This window comes from Ambystoma mexicanum, chromosome 1p, assembly GCF_040938575.1.
Source record: "Ambystoma mexicanum isolate Mex_15411 chromosome 1p, UKY_AmexF1_1, whole genome shotgun sequence".
Lineage (NCBI taxonomy): Eukaryota > Metazoa > Chordata > Amphibia > Caudata > Ambystomatidae > Ambystoma > Ambystoma mexicanum.
The window spans coordinates 1,257,727,774-1,257,754,167 of NC_090921.1; the positions used below are offsets into that span (position 1 = coordinate 1,257,727,774).

A 26,394-nucleotide genomic window follows, 5' to 3' on the forward strand; every position below is an offset into this window, starting at 1 on the left:
CTGTCAGCTCCCAAGGTGCCTTGTCTGCAGGAAGTAAGAGGGTGCCTCCGGAAGGAAGTGGGAATTAATGGAAATGGGGACAAAGCATCTCCAAGATGGCAGGCCTATTCTCTGTTGTATAGGTCCTCCCCAAGCTACCCTTTCCTTTACCCTATCCCTTTTGTGCCTCAGATCAAAAGGATTCTAGTAAATATCTCCCTGGTGTGACATCCCCATTGTGTTACAGAAGCAACTTAAGCACCGTTGAAGTTCCCAGTTCTCACACCACCTCTAGAAGAGGTATGTCCTGTCCTCCTAGGAAGATGTCACAGCTTCCCAGCAGAGAGCAAAGAGCATCCTGGTCAAAGCCCTGCATATTTTCTGCGTCACACTTCCAGAGGCAGACACAATACACAAATGGCACTCCAACTTTAAGCCGAGTGAAAACAAACTGGAAATAATTAATGACGTCAGATGGAGGTCGAAACATGATACTTGTGACCTCATGCAGAAGGGATGTGACCAAGCAGTTTGGTCTAGACGGCCACTTTTGGGGTATGACCATGCCTGATTTGCACTGTGTGTTTCCCATTTTTAAATGACTTGGCAGGCGAAGAACGATGGTACAGAGGGTTACCTAGAGCAATGCCAGAGGTTAAGATGAATTCTAAACCTTCCAGCCATCACCTCTTTTGTTTTGCAGTAGTTGCCCAGAGTGGGACTGTATGCCCAAACATGGGTCCTGTGCCTGCTGGGCCTAGAGACTCAAGCTACTTATCACTGATGAGGCCCACCAAGGCTGAAACATGTTTGGGGATGCTTGTGGTTTCGTGCAGAAGGGATACGACGAAGCAGTTTGGGCTGGACTGCCCTTTAGGGTGGGACCAGGCCTGATTTTCATAGGGTCTTTCCCATTTTGAAATGGCTTGGCAGGTGAAGAACGATGGTCTGAAGTGTTGCCCAGAGCAACGCCAGAGGTTAAGATTAATTCTAAATCTTCCAGCCATCAACTCTTTTGTTTTGTAATCAGATGGAGTTTTGGCAGTTTTAACTGTATTTCTGTATTTGCCAATAAATCAAACCAGATTTAGCTTTATATTTACCTGTATTCAAATCGCTGTCACCAGGCCACGAGGATATGCAGAAAGAAAGATCATTGGAAACAAAGCAGTCAAGACCTTTAAAGGCAGCCCGCGGCTGTTGGAATTAATTTGGTTCTAGCTGACTGTTTTAGGAAGGTACATGTTTGTAGCTACCATGATTCCAATTCACATTGCAGTTGCAGGTGTATCAGTACACACGGTACAGGACATATGTGTGCACTATACTTTTTAACATGCAGCATTATGAAAGTAGGGCCTGCTTAGCAGAGCCCGCTTTGTTAGAGAGGAAGCCACCATTATTTGCAGATAAAGATACTTGGAAACAAAGCGGTCAATAATGTTAAAGGCAGCCAACAGCTGTTGGAATTAATTTGGTTCTAGCAGACTATTTTAGGAAGGCACATGTTTATAGCGGCCATGATTCCAATTCACAGTGCAGTTGCTGATGTGTCAGTAGACACGTTACAGCACATGTGTGCACTATACTTTTTAGCATGCAGCATTATGAAAGTGGGGTCTGCTTAGCAGAGCCTACCATCTTAGAGAGAAAGCCACGATCATTTTGCATAGAAAAAATAAAAAAGCTCAGGATTGCTTACCCTTGCAGATGGCATAATGTCACATGTGGATATACCCAAATAATATGCTTTCAATGTGAAAATAGTTTCACGGCAGACAGAAGAGAAAACAGGATTCAGTCGCAGGTTGGCTGGTTCACGTTATGTGAAAGAGGATATCTTCAGCATAGTGTATATGGTTACTTCTAGAGTATACTATAGAGCTAAAACGTACACATTATTTAAATCCAGCATCTGATGGTCACATTTTGAGCTGACTTTGGATGGGAAGAAATCAATTGTCATCTCACAGCCTCGTGCTCTTGCAAGCCCAGACAGGCCATCATTCTTCACACTTATGAAATGTTTGGTACTTGAAACCTTAATCCTCCAGGAACTGTGAGTGGCTTTTTCTTAAAACGCTCACGGTTAGATCACCCTGAATATGAATTGCTCTACAGATAAAGGAACCTTCACACAGGATGTTGATCCGACTTAACTATGTTAATTTGGGTTGCAACTGCCTCGCCAATTCTGTGTTCTTCACTGTTCTCTGCACTCTTTTATTTAGTTGTTTTATTGTACATGACTGTTAAAGCCACTGGGTCTTACTTCAATCCATGTGTTTGGATGACAACAAAGCAGAGTTCTAGCCTCACTTCGTGGTCTCAATTCTTCTGCTAATGCCTCTGGGCTCTGATACATTTTATAGTTAGGCCTCCCAGAATACGTGTTGAATCGTCCACAAAAAACAAAATTCTGCTGCCAGACTCCTGCTGAGAATAGAAAGATGGCAACACATCACAACAGAACTCTGGACCCTTAAATGCTCTCAGTCAAATGCAGAATCCAAAGCAAAGCCAACCGACATCTTACACAGGGCCTAACAAGGCAAGAAGCCACAACAAAGAAAATTGTACACTATGTGCCAGGCAGCACGGTTCAATCCAGCAGATGGCCTAATTAACACCATACTCTGGTGACTCCTCGCACTAAATGACCACTTGCCCTTCAGAAAACTCCAAAAAACAAGGTTGATGATTGGTCTGCAAGAAGCTTACTGGCCCTGATATATCCACTCCTGAGCTTAAAACTAACTCACATGGATCACACTTGCCAATGCTCCGTTCGCAACAGGAGTGGTACACCAAGTTTGCCTTAAAATTCCAGAATTGCACCACATTCTATATAATCGATAGGTTACAGGGTCCAATTGACTTGCAGGGCCTCTCTGGTCTGGCAAGCAGCCTGAGGCTTGTACTTTTAAACCACCACACACTAATCAGACTGTCTCACCTGCCCGTCACCACGGATCAGATACAACAGGCCCCTTTCATATGGCCCCAGGTGAACGCCCCCATTTCCTTTGGGATTTTTATTGAATTTTATAACGCTTGATGTCTAAGTGCTGTACATAGTAACCAACAGTACAAAACCCATGAGCAGATAAAACCAACAGATCCATGAGATAGAAAGTGAGTTTTCAGATGGGATTTAAAGAAGGGAAAGGAGGAAGTGGAACACAAAGAGAGAGTAATGGATTTCCAATTCTTAGAGGAAAGGAGAGAAAATTAGCAAAAACTGGTTGAGGCACATGGGAGCACAGGGAACACCTAAGAAAGAGAGTTTGGCAACAAAGTGGACGGGTTGGTGAGTAGAAAGAGATTAACAAAGAGAGATATGGAGGAGCAAGGCCAGTGATGTATTTAAGAACAATACAGAGGAAGTTCAAAAGTAGACTATTTTCAAAAGAAAGTCAGTACAGAAAGTTTAGAGCATAAGCGATAGTCACGGGGAGAAAGTGAGTAAAGTTCCCAAACTAAGGAATGGGAGATAGAACAAAGAGGAGCAAGATGCGAGGCAGGAAGTATAAGGAGAGAGGAGCAGTAGAACAGTCGTAAGAAGACTAAGGAGTTTAGTAGATTAAAGGTAAGGAACCAAAGAGCTTTTTTAATAATGAAAGTTGATAGCGACAAGAGAAAGAGAAGAGATATGATCCGAAAAGGATAGTCATGAAGTGAGGATGATGCCAAGATTACAGGCAGAGGGAGAAATAGAGAGGGGGGAGGACAGAGAGTGGGGAGAGGGGAAGGGAATAGTCGAAGCAGGGAAGAAAAGAACATCAGTTTTTGAGAGATTGAGGTGGAGGTAGTGAGTGGACAACCAGGATTGAATTGCAAGGAGACAAGTACACAAGTAACAGTGGATATAATTTGTAAAAGAGGTGAAAGATAGAAAGATTTGCGAATCATCCGCATATAAGTGATAAGAAAAGCCAAAAGACAAGATAATGGAACCAAGAGGAGAGAGGTGTAAAGAGAAAAAAGAAGAGGCCCAAGAAATGAGTCTTGAGGAACACCAGGTAAGAGGGGGAAAATGGGGGATGAGTGACCAGCCCAGTAAACAGAGAAGGTGCGCCGAGAGGTAGGAGAGAAACCAGTTATGGGCAGAATCACGTGACCCCACCTTCTACAACTATGACGCAACTAGACTGAATTAATACCTAAAACCTTGCAGGCTTGGCAGGTACATTTTTAAACCTATTTCACCCTGAACCACCTGCACACTATTATTTTAGCTCCCTTCAATCTCACACTTTGGCTACCAAATTTAAAACACACCTCCATCTGAACTCTGCACTTTTACCACCAATTCACCACAGGCAGTATTCCAGCATCCCTGCTACCTATCCTTACAGTGAGGACTGGCATTGTTAGTAGAGAATCGAGCAAGATACCAACACCTGGGGCTCTCTTCTGAATACACACGCCTAAGAGGCACTCGGTGAGAAGTATTTTGCCACAGAAAGCATGCTCTTTTATTCTGCACTCCCCTGCTGATCTGCTTGCACATTTCACCTATCCATCTGCCGCCAATAACTCCAGCTTTCCCCTTAATTAACAAAACCTAGCACCAACAGGCTGCAAAAATGTCACACAGCGTGCAAGTTCACATTACATTCATTAAATGATAGTTGGGTCACTCCTCGGGATGATTGCTGGCAAAGTTTCAACCTCGCAACCACCTGTCGGACGAGTGTCCACTTGCAAATTATGGTCCAACGCGCCGTTTCTTTCTTTCTTTCTTTCTTTCTTTCTTTCTTTCTTTCTTTCTTTCTTTCTTTCTTTCTTTCTTTCTTTCTTTCTTTCTTTCTTTCTTTCTTTCTTTCTTTCTCTCTTTCTCTCTTTCTCTCTTTCTTTCTTTCTTTCTTTCTTTCTTTCTTGCGACATCTGTGACAGAAGTTCCAACTCCCAGGACTTTCTCGGGAACAAACCCGTTCTCGGAGCATGCCCACCTGTTCGGGGCCCCTCTTTTGGGCTGTTTTGACCTCTACTTGACCCAGTGACTGTTTCCTTTTCGGAATGATCCCGGGTTTGGAAGGTGCGCACGATTTCCGGGTCTGCAGCCTCCACAGCTGTGTCCCTCCTTAGCGGATCATTGTGCGCCACCTGCTCGCCTTGAGCTTTGTATGTCACAGTGAGGCAGTGACACCGCCCCTCCTCCCTCGTGCCCCTCTCAGACTGGCAGAGGAGCTGCCGAGTTAGCGACACCAGCGAAAAACCAGAGCTGGGGCCCGAGATGAGGCGGCCCCGAGACGAAACTGGAGGTGAGCAGGCGTCAGAGGGAAAACAGAGGGGAGGTGGCACCAGGGGGCGCAATAACTAAGGGGCGGCGAAGAACCAAGTTAGTGAGGGGGGGTGGGAGTTGATGCGCGTGCGTCCGGAGATATAACCGCCGCTAGGGAGGAGGAGGGGCGCTACAAAAAAATACCTGCCCACGCGCTGACAGAATTGGAGCCATAGTTCGTATCCTGTTAAAATTCTTGCACAGAAATCGAAATGCTGTTCATTTGAAATGTCCAAATGTATTGGAGTGGATTGATATCTAGGGAGGTTGGTTTACAGCAAACACTATGTAGTCGTTTTTTAAATTGAAAATAGTAACCACATACATGCCAACATTAAGGCGCACTTAAGAGGGAGTTTTGAGTGAGAAAATCGGCAGTCGTCGTTTTTCTCATAGAAATGTATTGGCGCTGGAGTTATCTTAGGCGGGAGAACGTGAGAAAAAGCAATATTTCTCATGGAAAATTCGGGAGTCTCCCACCTAAATTGGGAGGGTTGGCATGTATGTAACCAGTGGTCCCAGATCATGCGGACAGGAGAAAAACACAAACCTAGGTATGACCACATTATCTTTCCCCCCAATGTAGTAGACATTGGTTGAGTGTTGGCAATAAAAGGCCGTGGATTTTTATTGCACAAAGTCATAGCTCTCAACTCACACGCTTTTGGCGGGTGTCACCCGCCTTGTAAAGGGCTGTCTCACCCGCCAAAAACGAAATCGGGAGATTTCACCCGCCTTTGCAACACAAATGGTTGAGAGCTATGACAACGTATGGTCATAACAAACATAATCATAATTACAGTAACCATAATTTGCTGTACTTTTGGGCACAGGGTCCTGAGGTTGCACCCTCTGGCCCGTGCCGCCACACCTGGGCGGGTTGTCGGCCATCCAGGTTCCCCCAAAAGTTGGTATTGACAGCCCCTGTTTGTGAGGGTGTCTATTATTTCTCTTTGAAATTGTTCCATACCTGCTACTGATAAATGTGTTCCGTCTTTGTGGAAAAGATCTGGGTTGGCTAGGGTTATGGTGCTGTGTCTTATGAACCCCATTCCCCTAGTTGTGTAAACCTTTTCTCATACATGCCAACATTCCGCACCTGGTAGGGAGATTTTGTCAGGGAATTCGGGAGATGTACATTTTCCCATAGGAATACATTGGGGCTAGATTGATTACATGCGGGAGAACGTGAAAAATAGATGCATTTTTTACTTAAAAATCAGGAGTCTCCCGCCTAAATCGGGAGAGTTGGCATGTATGTTTTCTATCCCTCTATTCAGTTGCTTCCTAGCGGTGTCCACGGCTTTAAATGAATCAGCTCCCAGCCAGGTTTTCCTGGGTAGCATGGATGAATAAAAATGTGCCCTTCCAATTGTGGGCGATGTCTGCTAGTGAGGCCCAAGTGTCTTCCAATAGGTTTCTCCTACCCAAAGGTACTAGGTCGTGTCCCCTTAGGTGTATGACTAAGAGTTTGGGTGGGTCCCTGTAAGCCACTAAATCTGCCAATTTTTCATGGATGTCTGGCCAGCGGAGTCCCCTGTAACTCCACCATGAGGTGATGGTGTTCCTAAATGTCGTTCTTCTTTGGTTTCCTCCGCCCATCGCCCTGTTCTGAAAACAAATGAGTGCCCTATTATCCAGGCTGATTTTAGTGGTACCTCCTGATCTGTTTGGGGGGAGACAACAAGTTATATTAGTTCTGGTTTTATGTATTTCTTAAAACATTCCAATTTCCACCCTCCTATGTTTTTTACTTGTTGTGAACCCAGGCCCCCCTGCCATGCAGTTGTCGCTGCGCCAATTCGAAATGAGTGGGTCCCAAACTCCTTTGGGGTCCATTCTTCTTTTCCATTGGCTTTCATCAGTATACCTTTGAATTGATAATGACTCGGGGCCAAGGTGTCCCTTTGTATCAGGAATCTCCCTTCTACTAGTGGGCGCGGTGAGCAATATTGGTTTGTGATACATACTGGGCAGTTGTTTGCATCGTCAATACAATAGATATTTACTTCTCTTTTTACTCCTGTTTTGGATTTCTGGACGTCAATGGTGATGCTGTCCGCTCTCACCCTTGTGTCCATCATTCCGAGGCCATTGATGGCTTTGGTGCTTGATGCTCGCTCACCCTGAAAGCTCCAAAATATGCAAGTGAAAAGGCTGTTCTGAACAGCAAGGTTTCGTAGGAGTTTGAACATATGTCCTCTAATAGGCATGTTATTTTAACTAGCTTTGTGAAGTATAAAGGGCACCTTTTGTCTACCTGGAGCCCTTCTACCTTTTCCCCAGCCTTTCCATGGATATGAAATCAGAGAACTCTGTGTGGCATCAGAGTCACCCTGTCGTTTAGAGAAATATGAAACTTCTGTCAGGTGTCTTCTTGCCCATTCCTTTTTAAAACCCTGATTGCCCACCTTAAAAATGCATTAATATCCTTTGTTGTCAACAATTCTACATGGGTTAGCCTAGACACATTTAGTACCGTTTTCAGACACTTACTATATTGGGATGTTGTGCTGTCTGCCAAGGCTCTCTTGGCCAGCTCTAAAAGGAATCCCATGACAGGGTCTGTATTTTTCGTGGCCAAAGTTTTACTGCATTCACCCGTCTTTGAGGTGTTTGAAGGATCAGGTTGTACATCCCGGCTCCGGCCATTAGGTGTTGGCATTGATGCTGGTTTTGTTAATTTTCCAGACTCTCCCAGCAGTTCTTTGGGATCTCTGTCATATGTTTCTGGGCATTGGGTGCCATTTGGCGAAATTTTGACGGCTGCAAATGTGATAAAGCATCCGCAATGTTATTGTCTGTTCCTGCAATGTGCTTTGCCATGATCACAATATTTTCAAACAACGTAATTTTAGTGATGGATCTTAGAACTTTTAGCACCAGTTGGCATTTGGTTGTTCTTTGGTTGATAATTCTCACCACTGCAATATTGTCAGACCATGCAGTAAGCTCAGTGTTTGAACAGATGTGCAATGCTAACTAAATAGGTGTAATCTCTAAAAGCGTAATATTTTGGTCCAGCCTGCTGGGTGCCATGATTCTGCCCATTCTCCAGCAATTCAGTCTGACTGCAGGATGGCCCCAAAACCTTTGTTCCCTGCTGCATCTGTGAAGAGCACCCTTCTGTCACTTGAGTTCAATGGCGTGTGCCAACGTCTTGTACCATTGAAGTATGTGAGAAAATCTTCCCATACTTTTAGGTCTTTCTTCAATTCTTCCCCCATCCTAATGTGTAGATGGGGTTTGCTACATGCTTTTGTCTTTAGTTCTAAGCTTCTTGCGAAGACCTTTCCTTGTGGTATTATCCTAGCTGCAAAATTCAAACATCCCGCCAGTGACTGTATTTCCCTGACTGAGCTCTTATCTTTATTCCCCATTTTCTTGTTTTTTTCCAACAGATCCCCTACTTTTGTGCTAGGAATCTTGCAGATCCCTACTGTGTTATCTATTTCAAGCCCTATGAAAATGATGTTTGTTGCTGGCTTTGTTGTCTTTTAGGCTGCCAGGGTTATGTCCCACTGTGCTGCCATGTTTATCATTTCTGCCAGTGCCCTTTGGCAATCACCTGTTGCCGGTGGTCTCACCAACAGGAACTCATCTGAATAATGCATTACTTGTGCCCCTGGTACCTGTTTTTGAAAGGCCCACTGGAAAAAAGAATTGAACTGTTCAAATAGCACGCATGATACAGCACAACCCATTGGGAGGTGTTGGGTATTTTGTGTAGATTTGGGGCCTGTCGGTATTTTCTTACCGCCAAAAATAATTTAGCAACAATCACTCCTTGTATTCAGATTGGGTTATGTATAATAATAATACAGTGGATATGCATTATTTCAGTACACAGACATGCGTGGTTGGTATGCGTGGTTGGTATGCATGGTTGGTGGTATTTTGGTGAGCATAATTCCCTTGTTTTATTTGTGGCCCCAATATCCAGAGCCCTTTATTTTTGTTTAGATTTTTCATGTAATCACTATAGAGACCTCAGGCTTGCATTTCAGGAACACCACATTTTCACTTTTAGTGTGCCACCAGGGGCAATTTCTCGCTGTCTTATCTACGGCAGCGAGCTATCATGTGGTATTTTTCACTAACTTATATACGGTAGTGAACTATGTCCCGGGTCTCTATTTTTGCTGACTCATGTACCTTCAGCAAAAAGGCTATAACACACACAGTCGTTTATAATTGCTCATACTGAATGACATGCACACAGCTGCAGCTAAATCTTATTTTTAGCTACCTTGAAAATGACAATTGCACTGTCTAAACATTTCCCCACATCATCAGCACTGTATTGGTAAATATAAAACACACCACCCGTCTGCTTTCAGATATTTTTGTGTATTATAAAAGTTGCATTTAAACACGATCTCACTCTTTACAGAAATAAATGAAATAGCACAGTAACAGCATTATTTGTGATACACTGAAAAGAGAGTGGCGGAGACAAGAATTCAATTTGCAACATTAAACACGTGGGTAAAGCACAGGAATCTCCTTTCCTACACTGACTGAATATTTTCGTACACACTCAGCCCCCACACCTCAGCAAGATAATTACCAGGTGTAAAGAAGACCGGTGGGGGGGTCTGTACTTCTGCTCTCTATATGGTAGAGGGGAGGCACAGAGGACCCCAGCCAAGATTCTCTAATACGGTAGCGATGGACGAGCAATCAAGGCCTAGCTTCTCAGGAGGTGATGCAGGCTGGTTCTTAAGTACAGTGTATCCCCAAGCCCCCACAAAGGAATGTCCACACACTGTATTACTGAAAACACAGTCTTTATATAATTAATATTCAAGGGTTATGTACACTTATCACAATAACGCACTTTGTGCTCAGGAAAATCAGCAATGGTAAATATCTACAATTCTAAAGTGGTACCACTAATATTAGACCTCATTAAAGTGCATTCACAATACTGTAGAAATGGCACACAGATCAATAAGAAGGAAACCAGCAATAGAGAGAGGAGAGATAACAGAGGGTTGAAACAATAGGCAGAATACTGGCCCTTGCTACTGGACACAGTTCTGTGTGGAGATCCCCCCACCTGGGCAACCTGCAAAATAAAGAGATATAACCCCAGCCCAGTCCAGATATTGTTCAATAGTCTATTTTTCTCCTATAATGTTTTTACCCCCCCAATGTACCTGGTGGAGTCGAGTTCCTCGAAAAGGCGTCGACAAGCGTCGAGGGACTCGCTGTTCGGCGACGGGGAATCGACGGCCCTTCTTGAATGCCTTCCTTTTCAGGCGGGAGGCACGGGGCGTCGAACGTCCGTCGACGAACGAGGCCGAACGTTGTCGAAGAGGCGGCAGCTCCGTCCGAGCGGTGCTCGTCGGCGTCGGGGCGTCGGCGTCCTGCAAGGCGGAGGTGTGCGGGGCACCTCGATGACAATAGTTCTGGACCGCAAAGATTGTAGAGACGGGAGCCCAGCAAGGGCGTCGAGTCGTCCGAGTCTTTGGGGTCGTCGGGTGGCGGGAAACCCACCGGCAGGTTTCTCCTCGGCGCGTTGGTCGTCCTCGACTTTCTCCGGCAGGATAAGCGGTCGACGATGCGGTCGAGAGAGTCCTTCGATTGAATGTTCTTAGGCAATGGAGCGGACGGCTCCGATCGTCGGCGGCACGGCGTCAAGTGGTTCCCACGGCTGGGCAACACAACTTCGACGGGCCTCCAGCGGTTACACAGACCTGCGAACCCTGGTCGACGGCAATGGACTTCGACAGCGTCGATGTCCGGGTGCTTCACTTCGATCTCCTCGGCGGTCCCGTCTCGGGTCGGCAGCCTTTCGAGGGTCTGACTTCCAGGGCGCTTCGGCGAAGATTCAGCGGTGCTCGATGGTCCCTCGGAGCACGGGAAGAGGGCGCCTTACCAGGTCCTCTCTCGGGTCAGTCCTCGACGATTTCGACAACCTTCAGTTCCGTCGAAGCAAATGCCACAGCAAGTCTTCTTCTTCCAGCTGGACGTCGAGGATCAGCAAATCCAGTTACTCTTGAGTGGAGACTCAGCTTCTGAATGCTTCTGAACAATTTCCAGTGGTGAGAGGTCCCCAGATATACTATTCTGTCTCTCATCCACACTGCTGGCACACACACAGCAGCCAATCACACAGAAGGGCATTCATGCAGTCAGTCAGCCAATCAGGCACACAGTGCATTCAGGCCACACTCCTCCCTTTCAGACACTCACAACAAGGAATGTGGATTGGGACAAGTACCCAGCCATTCAACACTACACACTGCATTCAGGCCAGTTTCGGGCAGGGCTGTCTCAGTCTTTGTCTCTCATGCCAGAAACCAGACAACCACAACAAGGAGTGTATATTGGTCACACACTCCATTCACCCAGGTCCCACCCACAGGAGGTACCCACAACATACAGTCACTGGGAAGGCTCCAGTCAGTCTAGCTGGGCCTTCACAACAACACCATATATGGAACTTCCACCCAACAGCCAGTCAGGGGGAAGGGACAGAGTCAGGGCATCCCAGGACTTTGGGAAAACAAGACAACAGGCAATAGAAAGCAAGAGGCCACAGGGGCCATCTTGTTTCTATCAGGAATCAACTGATCCCAATGGCAGGGCCTGGGTATCCCAAAATGGAGGACACCCAGAGCACCTGTCCAATTCAGCATGGAGCTGCCACCAGCCCATACCCTGCTCTGTGGGCCACCCACAGGTGCCCAAAAACATACACTAGGGGCACAGGGTTGTACCCCCCCACCCATGGGTGCCATAAGGGTATCCCAGGGGTCTGTTCACCAAACCAAAAGAGAGAGCTGCACTGCCAGGAGTCCCAAATGGATTCCTGGGCAGAAAACATAACAGAACACACGATAAAAGGCAGAAGAGGACAAGGATTCAGAGGCCCTGTCCCTCTGATACATTTCCAGCATCACAGTCGCCCCCCCCAGACTGAGGTGGAGGGTGCCTAATCTCCCACGGGATAGACACCCTCATCCAGACGGTCAACATACCTTCTGGAAAGGCCATCTGCATTATCGTGACTCTTCCCTGGTCTGTGCTCTATGGTGAAGTCTAGCCCTTGTAGGCTAATCGACCACCTGAGCAATTTCGGATTCTCACCCTTCATCTGCATAAGCCACTTCAGGGGCTTATGATCTGTTTGGACCTTGAAGGTGGACCCCGTAAGGTAGGGCCTAAAACGCCTAAGGCTCCAAACTATACTAAAACATTCCTTTTCAACAGTAGCCCACCTAAGTTCTCTACCCTTGAGTTGTCTACTGATGAATATGATAGGATGTTCTCTCCCTTTGTCATCTAACTGGGACAAGACAGCTCCAATTCCGGTGTCGCAGGCATCCGTCTGGACGATAAAGGGTCGGCTGTAGTCAGGCGCACTCAACACAGGTGCCCTACACAGACTTTCTTTCAAGCCACCAAAGGCCCTCTGACAGTCTTCAGTCCAATTAACCTTCCTAGGCTGTTTGGGCGAAGTTAGAGCTGTCAGGGGTGCAGCTATGGTTCCATAGTCTGCCATGAAATTGCGATAGTACCCAGTGAGGCCCAAAAAGGCTCTCACCTGGGTTTGAGTAGTGGGAGTCTCCCAGTTCTGTACGTCCTGTACTTTACTGGAGAGAGGTTGGATTTGACCCCCTCCTACCTCATGACCAAGATAGGTAACTTTCCCCTGAGCTATCTGGCACTTGGTGGCCTTGATAGTGAGGTTAGCCCTTTTCAAGGCCTGCAACACCTTATCCAGATGTGTCAAATGCTCTTCCCAGGTGGAACTGTAGACGGCAATGTCGTCTAAGTAAGCCACACAAAAGGCTTCCAGCCCACTGAGCGCATGGTTGACCAATCTCTGGAAGGTGGCAGGGGCATTCTTCAACCCAAAGGGCATGACCCTAAACTGGTAGAGTCCCTCAGGTGTGGAGAATGCCGTCTTTTCCTTGGCATGGTCCGTCAGAGCTATTTGCCAATAGCCTGAGGTAAGGTCAAAGGTGCTCACAAATTTGGCAGCACCTATAGTGTCCACGAGCTCATCAGCCCTGGGCAATGGGTGCGCGTCAGTTTTGGTGACGGCATTGACTCCTCGGTAGTCCACACAGAACCTCCAATCCTTGGTACCCGCCGGGGAACTTGCCTTGGGGACAAGGACCACTGGACTGGACCAGGGACTGGTGGAGGGTTCAATAACACCCAGATCCAACATCTTGGCGACCTCAGCCTGGATGTGGTTTTTGACGGTATCTGACATACGATAGCTCCTGCTTTTGACAGGCACACTGTCACCAGTGTCAATTTCGTGCTTACACCACGGTGTAAGGCCCGGTGTCAGTGAAAACAGAGGGGCATACTGCTGGAGCAAAGCCCGGCAGGCCCTCTGCTGCTCTGTTGTCAAATCGGGAGAGAGTTGTACTCCCTCCACTGAGCCATCCTGAGGGTTGCTATGCAGCAAATCAGGAAGGGGCTCACTCTCATCCTCTTCTTGCCCTGAAGCTAGCAAGAGACATGAGACTTCTGCTCGCCTGTGGAAAGGCTTGAGCCTGTTGACATGGAATACCTGGGGGGCTACCCCAGAGGCTCCCATGTCCACCAGATAATTGACTTCGCCCATCTTGGAGATGATCCTGAAGGGTCCAGTCCACTTGTCTGCCAAAGCTCTAGGCTTGGTAGGCTCCATCACAAGGATTTCCTGTCCCGGAGTCCAATCCACTTGCGAAGCTTTCAGGTCATGCCAGTACTTATTCAATTCCTGGCTGGCCTTGAGATTTGCTGTTGCCTGACCCATCATTTGTGTCATCCTCCGCCTGAGGCCTAACACATAGTCCCCCACTTGCTTGGCGGGACCTGGAGGGGTGGCTTCCAAGCCTTCTCGGATCAAGGCGAGGGGCCCCCTCACGGGATGTCCAAAGAGTAACTCAAAGGGGCTGAAACCAACACCCTCTTGAGGTACCTCTCTGTAAGCAAACAGCAGGCATGGCAGGAGGAGATCCCATTTCCTCCTTAGGGGCTCTTCCAAAGCACCTAGCATGCCCTTGAGAGTTTTGTTAAATCTCTCAACCAGACCATTGGTCTGGGGGTGGTAAGAGGTGGAGAACTTGTAGGTTACCCCGCACTCTTTCCACATGGTTTTCATGTAACTAGACATGAAGTTGGATCCTCGGTCAGAGACAACCTCCTTGGGGAATCCAACACGGGTGAAAATGCCCAGGAGAGCCCTGGCAACCACCTTGGCAGTAACAGTCCGAAGGGGTATTGCCTCAGGGTACCTGGTGGCATGATCTACCAAGACCAGGATGAACCGATGTCCACCTGAAGTGGGAGGGTCAAGGGGACCGACGATGTCGATGCCCACCCTCTCAAATGGGGTGCCAACCACTGGTAATGGCTGCAGTGGGGCAATGACCCTGCCTCCAGTCTTGCCAGACAACTGACAAGTTGGGCAGGTCCTGCAGTGGGACTCCACCTCTACTCCCATCCGTGGCCAGTAGAAATGGGCAGAGAGCCTCTGCTTAGTCTTCTTGGTCCCAAGATGACCAGCCAAGGGCACCTCATGCGCCAACTGCAGTAGGAAGGGCCTGTAAACCTGGGGTACCACCAACCTCTTGCGGGCACCAGGTTCGGGCTTAGTGGGCTCACTAACAAGGAGCTCACCCTCCCAATAAATCTTGAATGTCCTAGGCACTTCACCTTGTGCCTGGGACAGGGCCTGTTTCCTCAGGCCCTCGAGAGAGTGGCACTCTCTCTGTCCCTTACAGAAGTCTGCCCGGGAGGGTCCCCCTTCAGCTAACAAGCATTGAAGGTCGGGATGATCCTCCGGGTTGAGAACCTCTCCCACAGGAGAGTCTTCTGTCTCTTCTCCCACAGGAGTTGAGTTTGGGTTTTCCGCTGGACCCAGCCCGTCCGGAGCATGGATCCCATTGGGTGCTGTCGGAACAGCAGGAAGAGAAGGTGTTCCCTCCACAGAGGTGGCCTTCTTGGTCTTCCTTCTTCTTGCCTTAGGCCTCGCCTTTGGCTCGGATACCTGACTCACAGCCAGACCCGGTGTCACCTGTGACCTAGTGACTGCAGCAGCAGTCATGGGAAGACCATCCGAGATCAACCCCAACTCTACTAGATCATTTCCTAACAGAATGTTAGCAGGGACATTGTCCTGAACCAGGACAGGAAGCTTTGCTGTCTTGTCTCCAATCATGAGTGTGACTAGGGTTACAGGCGATAATTTGGGAGGCCCACCAGCTAACCTGGTGGTTCTCAGAGGAGCACCTACATAGTCCTCTGGCTTGAGCAGGGTCCTGTCCACCACTGTCATGCTTGCCCCAGTGTCTCTCAAACCAGTAGAAGGCTGGCCATTCAAGAGGACACTTCTCAAAAACCTACGGGTGTTCTGCGGGATAGTCGCCAGTACTTCTGCGTACTGGTCCCAGGCCCCAAGGGACACTAAGGAAATCTCTACTGGAGCACCAAATGTGATTCCTGTAGAGGAGGGGAGGACAGTGGCCTCCACCTCAGACACGGGGTAAGGGTAGGTCAGGCTGACAGCCTGTACTCCAAGTGCCTTACCTTTACACTTGGGGTCACCCCTTTTGTGATCCAGAGCCCCACAATCCCAACAAGTGCCAGGAGTGCGGGGTACGGTACTGGAACCACTGGGAGCCTGCTTTGCAGCAGGTGGACCACTACTCTTATTCCCACCCACAGAGGACTTATCCCCACTAGATTTTTGGGTCTTAGGAGAGGAAGGTTTTGGTTTACCCGACTGTGACTGCTTTTGGGACTCCTCAGCTTTCTGAGAGGCCCCCTTTTCTTTGTCCTTGTCCTTCCCACTGGAGTCCTTAGGGGACACCCGGTGGGAGACCCACTTGTCAGCCAACCTAGCCAGCTTAAAGGGGTCCAAAATGTTCTGGTCAGCCACATACTGACGCAGCTCTGGTGAACAGGCTTCAGAAAAATGCTCAAAAAACAAGAGGTGGGACAACTCAACAAAAGTTTTCACCTTGTATCCATCAATCCACCCCATCATGTTCATGTGCGCAGTACTCACCCAGTCAACCCAAGACACATTCTCTCTTTTCTTAAATTCCCTGAACCTTTTAAGGTATTGGGCAGGTGTCTTGCCAAACTTGGCAATCAAAGCAGACTTCATACACTCATACTGACCCCTTTCTTCCACACTCAGCTTCAGAATACAGTCATATCCAGTTTGAGGCACTCTGCTTAACAAACACTTAGCCCAATCTCTTTTATCTACATCATGAATTGCACAAGCCATTTCAAACGCTTCAATCCATTGGAGGATATCTGAACCCTCCACAAACACACCAACCAAATCTTTCATAAACTTGGTGGCTGGGGACCTGACACTCTCACTGGATCTAGCTGAAGTCTCCACTCTGGCTTTCTCTAGCTGGATTCTCTGACATTCAGTGTCCTGGCTTTTGAGTTCAAGGTCCTTATTTCTGAGTTCAAGATCCCTATTCTTGAGTTCCACTTGCTGTGCCAGCTCCTCTTTCTTAAGCTCAGCTTCTATTTCCAACTTGCGATATTCAAAGGCTAACTTCATCCTCAATAACTCAAGTTCCATGGAATTGCTGGGGTTTGGAACAGAGGCAGCAGGAATGGTGGCATTCCCAGAAACAGATTCAGCGACAACCCCAGGGGCAGAGTCCTCACTGGTTGCATCCCCCCCTTCCTCAAGAGTTTCACCATCAGTCTGGTAATCCACCAGGGCAGCTATCAGCTCAGCCCTAGACTTATCCACAAAGTCTAACTCCCTGGCTTCACAAGCACTCTGGAGAGCCTCTAAGCTCATCCGAGTCAATTTACCATTTGCAATGGCCTCCATTGCTTGTAATGCAGTTATTTGGTACACACCCAAACCTTAATCTAATAAAAGTGCGGATATTTTGTAAGTGGCACGGTTATACACTGAGTCTTAAAACCATAAGCATCCCACCGCTGCCACCAGCTTTGTAAAGAAGACCGGTGGGGGGGTCTGTACTTCTGCTCTCTATATGGTAGAGGGGAGGCACAGAGGACCCCAGCCAAGATTCTCTAATACGGTAGCGATGGACGAGCAATCAAGGCCTAGCTTCTCAGGAGGTGATGCAGGCTGGTTCTTAAGTACAGTGTATCCCCAAGCCCCCACAAAGGAATGTCCACACACTGTATTACTGAAAACACAGTCTTTATATAATTAATATTCAAGGGTTATGTACACTTATCACAATAACGCACTTTGTGCTCAGGAAAATCAGCAATGGTAAATATCTACAATTCTAAAGTGGTACCACTAATATTAGACCTCATTAAAGTGCATTCACAATACTGTAGAAATGGCACACAGATCAATAAGAAGGAAACCAGCAATAGAGAGAGGAGAGATAACAGAGGGTTGAAACAATAGGCAGAATACTGGCCCTTGCTACTGGACACAGTTCTGTGTGGAGATCCCCCCACCTGGGCAACCTGCAAAATAAAGAGATATAACCCCAGCCCAGTCCAGATATTGTTCAATAGTCTATTTTTCTCCTATAATGTTTTTACCCCCCCAATGTACCTGGTGGAGTCGAGTTCCTCGAAAAGGCGTCGACAAGCGTCGAGGGACTCGCTGTTCGGCGACGGGGAATCGACGGCCCTTCTTGAATGCCTTCCTTTTCAGGCGGGAGGCACGGGGCGTCGAACGTCCGTCGACGAACGAGGCCGAACGTTGTCGAAGAGGCGGCAGCTCCGTCCGAGCGGTGCTCGTCGGCGTCGGGGCGTCGGCGTCCTGCAAGGCGGAGGTGTGCGGGGCACCTCGATGACAATAGTTCTGGACCGCAAAGATTGTAGAGACGGGAGCCCAGCAAGGGCGTCGAGTCGTCCGAGTCTTTGGGGTCGTCGGGTGGCGGGAAACCCACCGGCAGGTTTCTCCTCGGCGCGTTGGTCGTCCTCGACTTTCTCCGGCAGGATAAGCGGTCGACGATGCGGTCGAGAGAGTCCTTCGATTGAATGTTCTTAGGCAATGGAGCGGACGGCTCCGATCGTCGGCGGCACGGCGTCAAGTGGTTCCCACGGCTGGGCAACACAACTTCGACGGGCCTCCAGCGGTTACACAGACCTGCGAACCCTGGTCGACGGCAATGGACTTCGACAGCGTCGATGTCCGGGTGCTTCACTTCGATCTCCTCGGCGGTCCCGTCTCGGGTCGGCAGCCTTTCGAGGGTCTGACTTCCAGGGCGCTTCGGCGAAGATTCAGCGGTGCTCGATGGTCCCTCGGAGCACGGGAAGAGGGCGCCTTACCAGGTCCTCTCTCGGGTCAGTCCTCGACGATTTCGACAACCTTCAGTTCCGTCGAAGCAAATGCCACAGCAAGTCTTCTTCTTCCAGCTGGACGTCGAGGATCAGCAAATCCAGTTACTCTTGAGTGGAGACTCAGCTTCTGAATGCTTCTGAACAATTTCCAGTGGTGAGAGGTCCCCAGATATACTATTCTGTCTCTCATCCACACTGCTGGCACACACACAGCAGCCAATCACACAGAAGGGCATTCATGCAGTCAGTCAGCCAATCAGGCACACAGTGCATTCAGGCCACACTCCTCCCTTTCAGACACTCACAACAAGGAATGTGGATTGGGACAAGTACCCAGCCATTCAACACTACACACTGCATTCAGGCCAGTTTCGGGCAGGGCTGTCTCAGTCTTTGTCTCTCATGCCAGAAACCAGACAACCACAACAAGGAGTGTATATTGGTCACACACTCCATTCACCCAGGTCCCACCCACAGGAGGTACCCACAACATACAGTCACTGGGAAGGCTCCAGTCAGTCTAGCTGGGCCTTCACAACAACACCATATATGGAACTTCCACCCAACAGCCAGTCAGGGGGAAGGGACAGAGTCAGGGCATCCCAGGACTTTGGGAAAACAAGACAACAGGCAATAGAAAGCAAGAGGCCACAGGGGCCATCTTGTTTCTATCAGGAATCAACTGATCCCAATGGCAGGGCCTGGGTATCCCAAAATGGAGGACACCCAGAGCACCTGTCCAATTCAGCATGGAGCTGCCACCAGCCCATACCCTGCTCTGTGGGCCACCCACAGGTGCCCAAAAACATACACTAGGGGCACAGGGTTGTACCCCCCCACCCATGGGTGCCATAAGGGTATCCCAGGGGTCTGTTCACCAAACCAAAAGAGAGAGCTGCACTGCCAGGAGTCCCAAATGGATTCCTGGGCAGAAAACATAACAGAACACACGATAAAAGGCAGAAGAGGACAAGGATTCAGAGGCCCTGTCCCTCTGATACATTTCCAGCATCACACCAGGCTTATTCAGTATGTAACTTCTTTGGCTGGTCGCCTTCTGGAGGGATTCACCCAGCAAGGACAAGCATCTGCTGTCACTCAAACTGGGACTTGTTGACTGGAAAACCCAGTCTCTGCAACCAAGTTGAATCTGCTTTAGGAATCAGGCATCCCCAGCTATCAACCCAGTCCTTCTTCGAGCTGTGTCAAGATGTCTCTCCCTAGCTCCTTCCTCGAGATTAAACAAAAAAACTCTGGTTACCTCCTACCAAAGGATCCTAACCAATACAATTCTATCATCCCCTAACCACCCTCTGCACACAATGGCTTGGCTTATACAGTTGCAACTGTAACCAAACTGATTTCCTGCTTATTCGAGGTCTTTGCTTCCTGCAGTTACTGTGGACAGAATAGCAGAGCAAAAAGAAAAAAAACAACTGAATGTGCATTTAAATAATGACTTTCAGAGCCTGTCATTTTCCATCCATGTTGCACTGAAGAACACATTATTATTAGTGGGTTATGATCAGGTTAGTTGTTAATGATGTTAGTTTATTAATTTTCAAATGTGTCTCTTGCAACATAGGCATTTCAGGTGAAAAATAGTGCGCATTTTGAATGTACAAATGTGTGCTTTTAATTGTGAAAAAAAATGATTTGCTTTCTATATGTAAAAATCGTTTTTGACTGAATAACCTGCCCTCACTTATATGTCCATGTTACACTGGCAACACATAGCTTGAAACAATTGCATTAAACCCATGCAGTGGCGCTGCATAAAAATGCTCAATAACACATGTCTTGCTGTACCACATTATATCAATGCACCAAACCCATGCAGTGGCGCTGCACTTAAAAAAAAAACATGCTATACATTGATCCTGTGCAGTGGTGCTGTACTCTGTGCTCCCAAAACATGCTAAACAATCCTACATATACCCTCCTTTTTTTGAATTTGGCTAATCCGAGCCACAATTGGAAAAAATCCAACTTGTTCCTTTTCTTCTTTAAAAAATGTAGCAATCCAATACAATTAACATTCTTGTTGTGAAGATGAAAATTGAAAGTCACTGTTCAATCAATATAATATTAAAATTCACCTGAATTTATCAATTCTTATAAAATGTTCTACATTTGCCTTCCCAATGGAAGTGTCCAGTCCAGTATTTCAGTTTTATACTTGAAGTCAATTGAAAATAATAAAATAAAACAACTAACTAAAACAAATAATTAACATAACAGATTAAAACAATTAATTAATTAAAATAATAAATACGTGGAACTCCATATGTCAGGACTCTTGTCTGCCTCTTTTGGTTCATTTGGGTACTCTTTCATCTTGGTACTCTTGGATCCTTCTCTATAGAAGTCATCTTTTCTTTGGCATTCCGGCTATTTTGTCTTCACCTCCACCCGGAGGCAGGCATCTTTTGGTCTTCATCCAGGGGACTCCATATTCCATCGTCTCCCGTGACCTCCGGTATAAATAGTTAATGTTCTAAACCAAAATAGAAAAGAAACAGATTAAGTATATAGCACAATACTAACTTCACCCTTTTGCCAAAAATAAAACATTTTTTTTTCTGAAATTAAAAACAGGTTAAAAAGAAAATAAGCATACATGAAACAACATTTTAAATTCAATGCATTTTCATTCTGCACACAGACCATGAGCTTCCATTATATATATATTTTTTTATTTATTTTTTTACTTTTTATATTATTTATTTATTTACATATATTACAGTGTTTATGTGCCATTATAATAATCGACTTTTTAACTTCTCTGTCACTGCCTCCTGACTGTACCCATTTATTTTATCTTTTTGTGTTCAAGGGACTTTCTGTTGTATTGTGTGCATCAGTGGGCAGTAGCCCCAGGGCTTTCTGTTTCTACATGCTCAAGCCGCCTGGTCTCGTGTCTGGGATGGCATGGCTTGATCTGATTTACATGGACAAACTGCTCTATCGCTGTTTCACCTTAATTCTTCAAAATTTTATACACTACAGGAGAGATCTTATCTATAATTCGAAATGGCCCCTGCCAGGCTGCTAGAAATTTAGAATTTTTCTGTTTACTTTTTCCAAAATGAAACTTGTACACCTGATCCCCTACACTGTATTCTCTCACTGATGTTCTTTTATCATAGTATGTCTTAGCACTGTCAGCAGCCCTTTCCAGATTTCTCTGCACAAAAGCAAATGCATGTTGCAAATGCTTCCTCAGTTCATCAATGTACTCATGAACTGTGGATGCACTCACAAGTGTCTGCTCATGTGTTCTGTATAGTAGGTGTTGTGGTAACACCATTTTCCTACCTGTCAAGACCTCATGGGGGCTAACACTTGTTGCTTTGGCAGGAGTTGATCTGATTGCCATCAAAACCAACGGTAAACGTAAATCCCAGCTGGAACCTGCTTCTGCTACAAATTTCTTTAAAATATCCACAACAGACCTATTGCTCCGTTCAACTCCACCTGAAGAGGCTGCCCGATATGCAATATGTAGTTTCCTTTTCACACCCAGTATTTGCCATACCTTACTCATTAGAGTACTTATGAAATGACTTCCTCTGTCTGACTCGATTCTTTGTGGCAACCCAAACCTTGAGAACACATGGTTCACCAGCAATGTGGCTGCTGTTTGCGCACTACAATCTGGTGCAGGAATACATTCAATCCACTTCGACATCAAACATATCACACTTAAAATGTGACAGAGTCCTCTGCTCGACCTTTTTAAAGGGCCTACATAGTCTATTTGCAAATCTGACCATGGGAGAGTTAGGCCTCTTTTCATCAATGGGGCTCTATGCATTGGTGAATCAGGTTTAAATTGGGCGCATACTAGACACCCTCTAGTATATAATTCCACATCTTGGGACATATGTGGCCAGTAAGCATAATCTGTGGCCTGCAGTTATTGCATCATGTGCATGTTGTAGCATTAGCCCTCTGAATGAAAGGGGTACCACCCACTGTATCTGTCCTGTTATGGACTCTCTAATCATGAGTCCATCTTGTAATCTAATTCGTTTTTTATTCTTTAATAGTACCCTCAGCTCTTCTTTTCCCATACAATAACTTTCTGTCAAAGGGTTTTGTTCAGGATCTATCAAATGATTATAATAGATTCCCAAAATTCGATCATTCTTTTGTGCCTCAACCAAATCTTGGTCTGGCGTGTCATGGCCCCATTGCACCACTGGTTGATCTACCTCCTTTGGTGCTTTAGAAAGTGTTACTGCATCAATTTGCATTTCACCCAGTAAATCATCAATAGGTAGCAATTCTCCCATCACAGCCCCAATTTTAGCCAGGTGGTCTGCCTTATCATTTCCCTCCTTATCCTCTCCTGGTGTTTTTAAATGTCCACAAATTTTTCTCCAGTATATTGTCAAATCATTTTCTGACACCAATTTGTCTATGGCTTGTATCATTTTTCCATGTTTAAGTGGCTTTTTGTTGTATGTAAATTAACAAGGGGCTAATGTCTGGCAGAGGGACTCCCAGGACCCCCCTTGTTAATTTGCATTTTGTTGTATGTAACCATGCCTCTCGCTTTCCAGCCAGGTAAATACTCCACAAAGCCATTTCGTGCATAGTCAGAATCAGTCACCAGGACAATTTCACTGATATTATTATCAACTGCAGTAGCAATTGCTTTATAAATGGCCACCAATTCCGCCAATTGACTGCTTCTAGCTCCAATCCTCATCCCTACACTGGGGACGCCTTCACATTTCAACCAGACATTCCCTATTCCTGACACTAATTGTTTATTACTGTCATTTTCAATGTGAAAAGCACAACCATCCACATATACAGTTGGCAGATCCTTGCATGTTTTTTCATCAAAAGCTTTGTGTGGTGATTGTTCAAATTCCTGCAAACCAGGTTCCACTTCCATTTCGTTTGATACTTGTTCAGCTGCACAGTCATGTAAATCAGCTAACCCTTGAGCAATTGGGCTCTTTTTATTTTGTCCATATCTCACTTCTACAGGAAAACCTTGTAATGCCAGCGTCCATGAAGTGATTCTGGACTGCGCTAGATTACCTGACCTAATTCTTTTACTCTCTAAAAACTGCAAAGGTTGATGATCTGTTTCAATAATCACCTTTTCTCCCTGAACAATGGGGCGGAAATGTTGTAGCGCCCACACAGTGGTTAATAGGGCCTTTTCACATTCATTGAATTTCATTTCAACTTGGGAAAATGCTTTACTTGCATATGCAATAGTTTTGTGATTCACATCATGTTTTTGTGATAACACTGCTGACATACAGTGTTCAGAGAACCCTATTTCTACAAAGAAATCCCTACCCTTTATGGGATATGCTAAACATGGTGCCTTTACAAGACATTCCTTCAATTTAGCTACTGCCTCAGATTCTCTTTTTCCCATATCCAGGGTGTATTCAGTTTAAGCAGTTTAGTCAACGGTTGAGTAATTTTACCATCATTTTCAATGAACTTTCTGTTATAGCCTGTCATCCCTAATAAACTTTTTACCTCTTTCACATTTTTAGGGTCCTTTAGTTTTTGTATGGCCCCTATTTTTTTCTTTTGTGGATTTAGCCTATGTTCAGTCACTTCATGGCCTAGAAAGTTCACTTTTTTCTTGCACCATTGTGCTTTTTGTAAAGACACTTTGGCGCCTGCTTTCTGCAATTGGCCAAGCTTTCTGCAATTGGCCATGTCTTATTTCATCAAAATGGCTTTTCAGGCTTTCATTTTTTATCAGGACATCATCCACATAAACTATGGTTCCTCTTTCCGCTGCATCTGGCATTGCCTTTCTCAAAAATATGCCAAATTCACTCCCACTATTGATGTACCCGAACAGAGCTCTAAGTCAGGCGTATTGAGTCCTGTTAAATGTAAAGGAAAATAAGTTCTGTATCTCCTCTGCCAATGGCACGCACCAATATCCAGAGGTGAGATCTAATGTGGTAAACACTTTTGAACCATGTACCTGAGCTAAGCCCTGATCAATGAATGGTAGTGGCCATCTGGATACTGGCACTCTTTTATTCAACTCCCTCAAGTCTGCACATAGCCGCCATTGACCATTTGGCTTTAACACACCTAAAATAGGTGTATTGGATGTGCTATGAATGGGCCTGATGATTCCCCGAGCTTCCAAATTCTTTATAATCTCTGCTAATGATTCTAAACATGCTAGCGGTAGTCTATACTGGCGTACAAATACTGGACTTCTGCTACACCCTTCTGGTAGTGTGGCCACATGTAAATCAGTTAAACCACAATCATAAGCATCTTTTGCAAATACATCCTCAAACTCCATAAATATCTCCCTCAGATTGTTTCTATCCTCACCGCTGTCACACGCATCTGCTAAGGAGATCTGCTCTTCTACCATTTTGGAAAATTCTGGAAAATCTTCTGGTAAGGGAATCTCGGCGCTTTCCTCTAACTGTGTGGCTGTGTCTTTTTGTAAAGCTGCCACTTTTAAATATTTTGGTATATCAGCTTCCACTTCAATGGGCTGATTTTCTGTTTCATTTTCATTTAAATTAAATATTATGCAATCCTCTTGATGGCAGCACACTGTCTCATTTGAATCATAAGGATACACAGAATGAATTTTAAATGTTCCTTTGGGCTGAGAGTCCAGGTGTTCTGGCAACTCACCCTTGGCATCTACATACTTTTCAGGGATATTTCCAATCACCATGTTATTTAAATCTGCCGTATAATGTGATTTTTGTATGGCCATTCCTAATGGGGAGTTTTCCTCTAAATGAATATCCTGACAACCTTTATTATTTACCATCATTTTTACAGATCCTTCACCAATATCTACCAATGGAATGTATTCATAATCCAGGCCTTGCTGTTTTATGGATTCATTCAGGCATACAAATGCATCAGAGTCTTTCATTTTTGCATTTTAGTGTTATTGCAAACTGTTTTGTAAATGCAGGAATAATAGTATCTTTCCTCATTTGTAATTCGATTGCATAAGTAACCAGTTGTGCACAATGATAAGCCCTTCTTTTGTCTTCGAATTCAGGTGCCGGGCCACCTAGGCGTGACCATATTTTTTGATTAAGGAAATCTAACACCATACACATTCTGTGCATGAGGTCATTGCCCATGTAAAAGTCATTTTGTGCTCCACTCACTATCCATACATTATGGTAAATTGTTTTCTGCCCAATGCTAATTTTAAGCATGCATCTGCCTGCAATTCGGTTTTCAAAGTCTGGACTGTCCAACCCAGAAACGTATTGGTTTTTAATCCTAAATTTCGGGATTTCCTCCCTCTCCATTATTTTTTGCAACAATTTCTCATTAATGAAGCTCCTCTCCTGTTCAAGCGCTAAAGTGGCTTTTATTGTTTTAAAACAGTCATTTATACCAACATGAACCCATGGTTGCTCATCTTCCATGTGTATTTCAGCAAGAGTGGTAATGTGTTTTTCTGAATCTGTTTTAGGAGCAATATTCTGTTTGATTGTTTTCTCTTTTAAATAAAAACGTAATGTGTGCTCATCTATGGCAGTCTGCCAATTTTTCCTTGGGTCCAAGTATATTTGTACAGGTAGTCCTTCATTGTCGCTCTGCATTTTGTCTTGACACATTAATATAACAGTGACACTAGGTATGCAACTATTCTGGAGATATACCTCCACAGCATCATTTGTTTTGGCAACAGTGTGACATTTATTTATGTTGCTGTTTTGTGATTTTAGTTTCTTACGTCTCAATGATTTTTTGGTTAAGGACCACAGCACTCCATTCACCCCATCTATGAGAGGAGACAATCTTTTCAGGCAATCTGTCCCCATCAGAAATGGAATTTCACAAATAGATGTGATCAATACCTC

At 45.8% G+C, this 26,394-nt stretch overlaps 1 protein-coding gene across 4 annotated transcripts in view; it reads left to right on the forward strand.

Moving 5' to 3' along the window:
• The first annotated feature begins 5,028 nt into the window (after positions 1-5,028).
• The window catches only part of GARIN5A (golgi associated RAB2 interactor 5A), a 1,377,498-nt gene continuing 1,356,132 nt past the window's right edge, over positions 5,029-26,394 (forward strand). For 2 of the 4 annotated variants that reach the window (XM_069605080.1, XM_069605071.1), the window contains exon 1: positions 5,109-5,246. The gene's annotated coding sequence lies outside the window, so the exon portion shown is untranslated. Of the gene's footprint in view, positions 5,247-26,394 lie in introns of all 4 variants that reach the window. The other 2 variants (XM_069605082.1, XM_069605076.1) reach the window with 2 other exon arrangements.